Source organism: Astatotilapia calliptera, chromosome 14 (genome assembly GCF_900246225.1).
Source record: "Astatotilapia calliptera chromosome 14, fAstCal1.2, whole genome shotgun sequence".
NCBI classification, from domain to species: Eukaryota; Metazoa; Chordata; class Actinopteri; order Cichliformes; family Cichlidae; genus Astatotilapia; species Astatotilapia calliptera.
The window spans coordinates 35,600,130-35,611,332 of NC_039315.1; positions in this window are offsets into that span (position 1 = coordinate 35,600,130).

The window sequence follows — 11,203 nt, forward strand, 5'->3', positions numbered from 1 at the left end:
GAGTGCAGGTGGTGATCAGTGCCAAACATGGAATGATGCAGTGACACAGCGTAGGGTCATGTGTTAGTGGTGGGAACAGTCATATGGTTATTGTTCATGTGTCCGACAGCAGAGGGGAAGAAACTTCTTATGGCGAGAGGTTCTGGTGCGAATGGACCGGAGCCTCCTGCCTGAGGGGAGCAGGTCAAACAGACTGTGTCCAGGGTGAGAAGGGTCAGCTGAGATCCGAGCTGCACGCCGCAGTGCCCTGGAGGTGTACAGGTCCTGCAGAGATGGGAGTCTGCAGCCAATCACCTTCTCAGCAGAGCGCACAACACGCTGCAGTCTCTGTTTGTCCCTGATAGTGGCTCCAGCGTACCACACGGTGATGGAGGAGGTGAGGATGGACTCGATGATTGCAGTGTAGAACTGCATCATCGTCCGTGTTGGCAGGTTGAATTTCTTCAGCTGCCTCAGGAAGTACATCCTCTGCTGGGCTTTCTTGATGACGGAGGTGATGGTGGGCTCCCACTTCAGGTCCTGAGTGATGGTGGTACCCAGGAAGCGGAACGAGTCCACAGAGGTGATGGGGGTGTCAGTCAGGATGATGGGGGGGAGTGGGGCTGTGTGCTTCCTGAAGTCCACAATAATCTCCACTGTCTTCTGGGCATTCAGCACCAGGTTGTTGTGGCTGCACCAGGACACCAGACCTCAGGAAGTCAGTGATCCACCGGCAGATGGGATCAGGCACATTCATCTGGGAAAGCTTGCCTCGGAGATGGTCTGGAAGGATGGTGTTGAAGGCAGAGCTGAAGTCCACAAACAGGATCCTGGCGTAGGTTCCTGGGGAGTCCAGATGCTGCAGGATGAAGTGTAGGGCCATGTTGATGGCGTCATCTACAGACCTGTTGGCTCTATATGCAAACTGCAGGGGGTCCAGGAGGGGGGCCGTGAGGGTCCTGAGATGGGAGAGAACTAGGCGCTCAAATGACTTCATGACCACAGATGTCAGAGCCACGGGTCTGTAGTCATTTAGTCCAGTGATCCTAGGTTTCTTGGGGACAGGGATTATGGTGGAGGACTTGAAGCAGGCAGGCACATGACATGCCTGCAGTGAGGAGTTGAAAATGCCAGAAAACACTGGGGCCAGCTCGTTTGCACAGTGTCTGAGGGTGGCAGGAGACACACCGTCTGGGCCGGGAGCTTTTGAGCATTCAGACTCTTAAACTGCTTCCTCACATCTGCTTCATGAATATGAAGAGTTGTGGTCGGAGGAGGTGGTGTGAAATCCTCTTTTGTGTGGGGTGAGGAGGGGGGTGTTGTAGGTGAACAGTTTGAAGGTGGTGATGGCTCTATGGAGGGGGGAGAGGTGGGGGAATGAGTGTCCAAAGTGCCTCTATTGTTGGGGCCGTTGGAGGTGTGAAGGCTGCCTGATGGCTCGTCTAAACGGCAGTAGAAGTGGTTAAGGGTGTTGGCTAAGAGCAAGTCGTCAGTGGAGTGGGGGGTTTTAGGCTTGTAGTTTGTAATATTCCTAAAAACCTTTCCACACAGAGGCCGAGTCATTCTCTGAGATCTGCTGCTGCATCTTCTCAGAGTGCTGATGTTTAGCAATGTCCACTTCTTTAGTGAACCTGTACTTGGCCTCTCTGTAGCAGTCCCTGTCTCCGCTTCTGAACGCCTTACTCTTTTCCAGCCACAGCTTTTTGAGTTTAGGAGTAAACCAGGGTTTGTCATTGTTATAACTCACCCTGGTGCGTGATGGCACAATGCTGTCCTCACAGAAGTGGATATAGGAGGTGACAGTGTCCGTAAACTCGTCCAAGCTGTTAGAAGCAGCCTTCAAAGTGTCCCAGTCTGTGGTCTCCAAACACGTGCGAAGCTCCTCCACAGCCTCGTTGCTCCACAGTTTTTTGGTCCTCACGACAGGTTTGGAGAGCTTCAGCCTCTGTCTGTACGCGGGGATTAGGTGGATCATGACGTGGTCAGAAAGTCCGAGTGAAGCGCGGGGCACCGCGCGATAGGCCCCGCTGATCGTGCTGTAACAGTGGTCTAATGTCCTCTCTGGTCGGGCATTTAATATACTGCTTGTATTTGGGAAGCTCATGGCTCAGATTGGCTTTGTAAAAGTCCCCAAGAGCAATGATGAGAGAGTCCGGGTATGTCCGCTCCGTGTGGAGAATCTGCTCTGCGAGTGCGCACTGAGCTGCTTGCGCATCCGCGTCTGGCGGGATGTAAACAGCGGCCAGGATGAATGAAGCAAACTCCCGCGGAGAATAAAACGGTTTGCAGTGAATGAAAAGGTATTCCAGAGAGGGAGAGCAGTGCTGAGCAATCACTGTTACATCTGTGCACCAGCCACTATTGATGTAGAAGCAGACACCTCCACCTTTGGTCTTACCAGAGAGAGAGGCCTGCCGGTCCGCGCGCAGCAGATGAAAGCCCTCCAGCTTGAGCGCGCAGTCCGGGATGTTCTCACTGAGCCACGTCTCCGTAAAACATAAGACACAGGAGGAGGCAAAGTCTCTGTTCATGCTTCTCATCAGGGCCAGTTCATCTGTCTTATTCCTGAGTGATCGTACATTGGAAAGGAAGATCCCAGGAAGAGCAGTTCGCAGTCCACGTCTCCTCAGACGCACGAGTGCGCCGGCTCGCTTACCTCTCTTTCGGCGTCTCACTTTCCTGATCAGAGTCAGCAGTAAATCTGCCGCGGATGCGACAAATATTGGAAGTAAATCCACAGGTGTTGTAGTCCTGTGGTTAAGAAGCTCTTCTCTGGTGTAAGAATATCCAGAGGAGTGCCCAGACACAGAAGTTATGCACTACAACAAGACAGAAGTAACGCACTGAAGCACCAGGGCATCCATACGCGGCGCCATCTTGGATCGTAACGCAGTGCTTAAACAATGGAAAAAACACAAACTTTGTCCTAAACCTCTCATGTTTAACTGTTTCCCTCTTTTTCTTTGGTCATTTTAGCCTTTTTGGCCAGGGTGAAGGGAGTATCTGCCATCAAACAAGAAGACAGCCGCATGTAGCTATGATGATGTTTGCTAGTTCACCTTACATGCATTAATGTAATAACGTGGTTAGCCTACTCAACGTAAATTACACATGAACAACATTAAGCTACTCACGCAGAGAAGAACGGCTGCTGCTGCATCATCATCTGTCATCATTTCTGCTACACTGGCAGGGCTAGGGGCCAGGACTCTCCTCTTTGTGTTTTTGGGGGATGTTGCATAACTGGCAACCCACCCGCAGTAGATGTGCTCGGTGTGAGGTCTCGCAGCAAGCTATCAAATACGGCGCATTTCTGGGCTTTTAAAAAAAACGCTATGCGTCGCCAGCTGTTACCTCCTTTGACAGTATCACAGTATCAGCTTAAAGCACTTGTTGCTGCTGAGTTTGCATCTTTTGCTGTGAAGTACAGCCAGACTTTTGACCGCTTCGCCTTGGCCATTTTTAATCTGTAGCTCTGCTCTAACAGAACGTACGTACTTGGGCCCGCCTACTATCCTCGGAAACGTAAAGTGATTGGCTAGAAGTGTGTCACAGCTCAGGAAAAAAAAGCACCGAAATAAAGCACCGAAATGTGCGCTGCTTTTCGGTCTGGTTACTACCGACACCGGTACCCATCCCTAATCCTTAAGATGTTGGAACTTTAAAAATCAAGCATTGGAGCAAGATATCAACTTTTTCTGCTTTTACTTGTCCTGATACCTGCTCAGACTGTCTCTCAGGATGAGAAAAGACGTCTTCTTTCCGCTTACGTTTAGCCTTCCTGCACTCATCTGGCTGAGGGAGGGGCATCATTTATCCATGGGTCAGATTGTGGTTTCAAGCTCGTAGTATTAAAAGTAGGAATGTCATCACGGACAGTTTTGTATTTGTGATAAAAACGAGACGTCATCTCCTCGGTACCAAGGCTGAGGGGAGAGCTTAGGAGCTTTTTTTTAAAAAGAAAATGGTTCAGGTGCAGAGGGTTTAAACACAGGACAACGATGTGGTAAGATGAAACAATACCAAACACACCAGGACAGCGATCAGAGAAAACAGCAACACGCGATCCAACGTGCGATCCTGTTTCGGGGGTTGGCCCCGACACAAAGCGAGCAAGACTGAAGGAGTCTATCAAACTTAAGAAGTCTCTGGTTAGTGGATCGGAGGGCCAACACACATGAATATTAAAATCTCCAACAATTAATATTTGATTGTAGCTTGGCACAGTATCTGCTAAAAGGTTTGAGAAGTCCTGATTAAAATCTTTGTGATATTTTAGAGGTCTGCATATAGCAGCAACGAGTGCCTCAATTCAAACGTGAGAAGTTCAAACCTCAGTTGACAGTTTTTTGCAGGTGAGCTTTTTCCTAAAAACAGCCGCCACCACACCCAGTCATCCTCGGCACACACCCTCCGCTATTCGATCAGAGTTTCCACTGTAACATTGTTGTTTTTAAAGGTCATTTTGAATAAAGCTCGAACAATCCCAGCATGTTTCTGATCTTAGGCTCTAGTGATTGTTGTGAGACACCTCTCATTAAATGAGTCATTGCACAACAAGATTACCACGCATCCTGCACGCCAGCGTTTCTCCTTCCTCGGAGGATGCTAATTGGATTCAAACCAGAGAAGAAACTGAACTCATGCTTGTGGAAATATGACGACCCAGAAACAAAAACTATCCCGTATGATATCGGCCAATATAGCAAACTGTGTTTTTACATGGAAGAAGGAACAGTTGAGAGACTGGCTGGTAAAACTGTGATAAATTTCTTGTCACCCATTATCATTAAGAGAATTGCACAAGAGGCTGGATGAATACTATGCATCCTGCACGCCAGCTTTTTCTTTTTTTAATTTACCTTGGAAGCTGACAATTCAAACCAGATGAGAAGCTGGACTTTTATGAAAATGTAGCCCCACTAAATAAATGCCACAGCTGATTGCATCAGTGAGTTATTCTTACATGGAAGGGAGAGCAACTGACAGACTGACTAGTGAAAAATGTTAAAAACATACTGTGGATTTACTACTTATCATACCAATGGGAAAATGTATCAGCTAAGCCCAACAGTAAATTACAAAGGACCATAAACTGAATGAGGTAAGATCTTCATATGTAGCGGTTCCTTGGAAGTCTGTCCCTACGCCTGATGAACAACATATTTAAAATTAACACTGCATGAGAATATAAACAGATAAAGCCGTCTCGCTCACTCTTGGCACTGAACACGTTTGTGTCTCGGGGGTTTCCCCACGAGGGAAACTGACATGAGGGGCAGCAACTTATCTGTCAAATCCAACACCTGTATTTAGTCTGAGATCGTATCACAGGGAGAAAACTTGCTTCCTTTTTCTGCTGAAGAGACGCTGGTTTTTGCCTCAGTTTTTTCACGCTGACTTGGAAATTGGGAAAAACAGAAATGCTAAAAGTCGAGCTGAGATCCCATTATCACTTTGAAATGTAAGGAAAGCACTCGTTTAGTTTTGTGTATCCACAAATACATGCTGCCCTTACCTGAGGAGAAGGTACAGCGAATACGTTTAAAGAAAAAACGATTTTTATTCTTGTTTGTATTTTGGCTTCTTCCCTTTGTTGCCGAGGCTTGGCTCAGATATATTCAGTCAGTCGTGTTGGGAACACAGAACTGAACCAGCTTCTGATTGGCAGCTGCTTCACTCAGCCTGCAAATGCTGTAAAAACTACCTGGACACAAAATCACAAGCGAACATTACTCATGGAGTATATCTGGATAAATCGCTGTTTCCCAGTTTCTTACTGAAATATAAAGAAATGACGGGGAGCTGGAAACATTTGTTGGCACACTAGTTTGAAATGATTTGCATATGAAGGAGTTTAAACTGCATCCTTTTAAAAATATACTCCATGTGGAAACACTGCTCACTGATAAAGATCCTCGATCAGTTTACTTTGGATCAGTGAGTCTAGCTGCTGAAAGTAAAACAACTCAGTGTGATTTTTGCAGACTTTCACTCCACTCCGTGTTCTTGCGAAAACTGTTTAAGAGCTTCTCACGCCATTGCCGTTTAGCCTTTGATTTTAGGCAAATGATTTATCTGGTGACTCATCCTGCTAGCATGTACTGGAGTGTTAATAGCAGTTCAGTGCAAAACAACTGACCGAGGATCAAAGAAGGGCGGTTGCTCCTCTGTTGTCTTGCTGATACAACCTCAACGTGTCTTCACAGACCTTCAGCCAGTTTAGGAAACATCGATTTCTTTCAACACCAGTGTTGTAAAACTGCTTTAATGTGAGACACTTCCAGTATATTCTCTCTCCTCTTCTTCCCAGTGTGTGAGCGTACCAGTTTGCTTTATCTCAGGGGAGGACTCAGGCAGAAGAGAGCATGTATCAAACAGCCCAGAGAGTCCCTTTAAAATTGCTCCATACTCTGAGCTAGAAGAACATGCTGGAGCGCGCCTTTGACAGCACGCAAAGCCGGCACCCCGACTCCTGCTTGGGCCTGCCACAGAAAACCTGCAGTCTAAGCTTCTACAGATATGGCACCCCATGGAGGCCGAGTGCACTCATTACACATCTTTTCCTATTTAGAGACCTTTTATATATAAAAAACGTGTCCTTCAGCAGGTCTTAAAATTAGGAGGCACCACACAACATGACATGTTACACTGTGTCCAGTGGCGGTCCTAGCCTGTTTGGTGCCCTGGGCAAACACTCCCTCTGGCACCCCCCCCACACACACAAAACATATTAAGGATTGCACATTAACATAAAACTGTTGTACACACACACACACACACACACACACACACACACACACACACACACACACACACACACACACACACACATGAACAGCTACCAAACAGCCATCATAATTCATCACACAATGAGAACTGGACAAATCAACAACTGACAATGACTAATTAATATTAAAATCTGTAACATGATGTATTGTTTGGAGTTTAGTCTGTTACTGTTGCTATTTTTACCATTTATTCTTGGAGCAACTGTAACCCACATAATTTCCTTAGGGATTAATAAAGTATTCTGACTCTGATTGGTTCAGGATGAGCTGTCATGGTCCTGGGCCATGTTGGCCCAGTGTTCTTAGTTTCCTTGTATGTTTGTATTTTATTCCATGCTTCCCCTGCCCATTATGTCTAGTTCTCCCCGTGCTCTCTCTTCCCCCTGTGTGCCCTCTATGTATTTATGAGCCCTCGTCCCCTTTCGTGTTTATTCCATGTCTCCCCTGCCTGTTACGTTGGTGTTCTACTCGTGCTCTCTCTCCTCCTGTACTTCCTGTTTCACCTCTCCCGTCAGTGTTCAGTTCACCCCGCCCTGTCTCGTTATGATTATCAGTGTCACCTGTGTTCCCCGTGTGTTCCCACTTCCCTCGTTAACCCTCTGTGTATTTCTGTCTGCGTCTCCCTCTGTTCAGTGTGACGTCGTCCCTCATGTTGTGTGGATCTCCCTGTGTCTCTCTGTGAATTCTTAGTTTGTGGTTTCCCAGTTTAGTTTAGTTTAGATATTTGTTCTGCCAGCGAATAAAGCTGAGTTTTGAGTTCATTCCCTCGTGCCTGTGAGTCCTGCATTTTGGGTCCTACTCCTGCCTGCCGCACGGCGATTCGTGACAGTACGACGTCACCAGATATGGACCCAGCAGCACTCAACCCCCCAGAAGAACTGCGTCTGGACATTATCTACTCCGTGGAAAGACTCCTGCATCTGTGGCTCGAACATGAGGGGAAGGAATTTCGCCGTGCTGTGGAAACCAAACTACAGCGTTTAATCTCTGGTCTTCCCTGGCTACTCAGTGCGCTCCACCCACTTGAACAGGATTTAATCCACAACGAACTCCACCTTCATCCCCCAGCTGCTACTACCCACCTGCCTGAAGGGATGTGGAGCCGCTCGGCCCGTCAGAGCCATCATCAAAAAAGAAACGGCATTCACGCCGCCGACGCGCCACCCCACAGCCGGACATTCAGCCTTCTAATTCACCTGTTGTGCTACCAGAAGCTCGGTCGGCTCCCTCGCAGCTACTTCCAGCTCGGTCAGCTCCCTCGCAGCCCGTCCCAGCTCAGCCAGCTCCCTCGCAGCCCTTCACAGCTCCGTTAGCTCCCTCGCAGCCCTTCACAGTCCCGTTAGCTCCCTCGCAGCCCTTCACAGCTCCGTTAGCTCCCTCGCAGCCCTTCACAGCTCCGTTAGCTCCCTCGCAGCCCTTCACAGCTCCGTTAGCCAGAGGTGTGGACTCGAGTCACATGACTTGGACTCGAGTCAGACTCGAGTCATTAATTTTATGACTTTAGACTTGACTTGAAAAAATGTTCTAAGACTTGTGACTTGACTTGGACTTTTACACCAATGACTTGGGACTTGAATTGGACTTGAACCGGTTTACTTGAAAAGACTTGATATTTTACCCCAAATATAAAATTTAACATGCATATTATATAGAGATTGAAAATGTGACGTCATTCACGGGTAGAACCGCAAAGGATTCTGGGAACTCGTGGCAAGCGGTACTAGCGCACGCAGGCTTTCAATTAAAATCAGTCACACAGCGATAAAAAGAAACACAAAAATGTCAAGAAGCTGTTGTATTATTAACTGCAATAGCCGGTCGCATGACAGCCACGGGAAGCCGACGGGTAAAGAGATCGGTTGTTATCGGATTACGTCGTTGAAGAGAAATTGTTCGAGCCATGTTTCCGAAGTAACAAAGAGGCGACTGGATTGCAGCCATTCAAAGATCAAATATAACGTCCCAGAACTCTCCAGCTCACAGGTTAGTCTGCTCCAAGCATTTACACGAAGGTCAGTCTGCTGTTGTAGTTAATGCGTCATTTTCATAACATAATTAGTGATATAGGTTACAAGCAAGTCTGGCGCTGAACAGAAATTGTCGCGCTATGCTCCTGTGTTTATTGTGCATAAATAGTGAATTGTCCTGACACAATATTGTGTTTCGCTTCTGTTATTATGGTACATTGACAAAAACATATACTTTTATTCACAGGATAAAACAGGTTTCTTTGTATCACTAATTGTCCAGTACGATTACAGCATACAGTATTGTTGTCACTGCTACATTTCTGTGATGCTACCAGAAATTATTTCCACTACTAATTAATTACCGTTGAGCTCAAAGGTCCTATTAATAAACGGTTAAGGAATGTGTATTTATGACGACGATTTGTGAGACTGGTAAACTTATGATACGTACGATGGTCTTTCGTTCTACACGGTGCATTTCAAGGTCCTGCACCCATCCGTCGGTAAACTGTACCTGGACTTGTTGCAGTGACCGGAAGTTACTAAACTTCATGAGTGTGTGCACTCACTCCAAGAACCGTATGATTATTAATATGCATATAAATAAAGAAGCTATTTTGTGCAAAGATGTCAACTGTAAGAATGCTGTGCATAAACATTTACTCTGCTCCATGTATGATGATATAGTGACTGCTCTGTATAAAAGTGGCACACTGCTTGATAAACAATATAAGCATAAGAAACCTAACATCAGACCTGGCTGGAAAGAACATGTATCCATGTACCATGATGAAGCTCGCATAGCTTATAAATGTTGGGCCATGGCTGGAAGACCTAAACAAGGCCCAGAATTTGAACAGAAAAAATGTGCGAATGCCAGATATAAGTACGCTGTTCGCTTTATAACTAAAAATGAGCAAATGCTAAGAGCAGATTCTTTGGCCAGGAAAATGCTGTGTAATAATACGGCAGATTTTTGGAAAGAGGTGAAAGCTCTTAATAACTGTAAACCATCTCTACCATCAACTGTTGAAGGTGTTTCTGGGGCAGATAACATTGCAGCATTATGGAGACAGCATTACAGTGCGTTGTTTAACTGTATAAAAAGTGAACCATATGAGGACAATCTTGACATGAGTAATGACACAATAAGTGTAAGGACACATGAAGTATATGAAGCCATTCATAGGTTGTCTGATAATAAATCCTCTGGTTTGGATCACATCACTGCAGAACATTTAAAACATGCTAGTGTAAGGCTAGCTCCTCTTTTAGCACTCTGTTTCACTGGGTTTATGATTCATGGCATATTACCAGACTCAATGCTGTGTATTTTACTGGTACCAGTTATGAAGGACAAAGCTGCAAAAGTGAGCTGCTTGGATAATTACAGGCCGATTGCACTAGCCAGTATTTTATCTAAGGTGTTAGAAAGAATCTTGTTTGACAGAGTTAGTGTGTTCATCTCTTCTCTGGATAATCAGTTTGGCTTCAAAGCACGGCACTGACATGTGCATATATGCACTCAAGGAAATAGTCAGTTTGTACAGGGCTAAAAATTCATCTGTCCTCATGTCTTTCATTGATGCCTCTAAGGCTTTTGATCGAGTGAACCACAGAAAACTTTTTGATAAAATGAAGAGATGGGGAGTTCCTCAGTACATCGTGAGGATTCTCTCTTACTGGTACGCTCATCAGAACATGCAGGTTAAATGGGGAAGCAGTATTTCTGCCCCCTTTGGTGTCAGCAATGGTGTTAGACGGGGTGGGATTTTGTCTCCAATTTTATTTAATTTGTATGTCGATGATTTGTCCATACAACTGAGAGCCTGTAACACTGGGTGTATATTAGGTAAAGCACTGATAAATCATCTTATGTATGCAGATGACCTGGTTGTTTTTAGTCCAAGCAGTGCTGGGTTACAGGATCTTCTTAATGTCTGTACTGAATATGGTGTGCAATATGACATTGAGTACAATGCTGCTAAAAGTGCTGTTTTGATATGTAGAACCAAGCAGGATAAACAGCTAAATTTCCCTTTGTTTAAACTGGCACAAAAAACTCTTGAAGTTGATAAAAAGGTGAAATACCTCGGTCACTTTATTACTGAGCAAATGAATGATGATGATGACATATACAGACAACAGTGTAAGCTCTATGTGCAGGCAAATACTATTGCACGCAAATTCAGCTTTTGTTCACTTCCAGTTAAAGTGGCTTTGTTTAAAGCCTATTGCACACCGCTATATACTGCCCCCTTGTGGTCATCCTACAAACAATGTAGCATGCAGAAGCTGCATGTTGCATATAATGATGCGATGAGAATCCTTTGCAGGATACCTAGAAGTGGTAGTGCCAGCCAGATGTTTGTAGCTGTGGGTGTTTGGACTTTTAAAGCACTTTTAAGGAAGCTAATGTTCAATTTTAGAGAACGACTGGATGGTTCGAGTAACAGTATAATT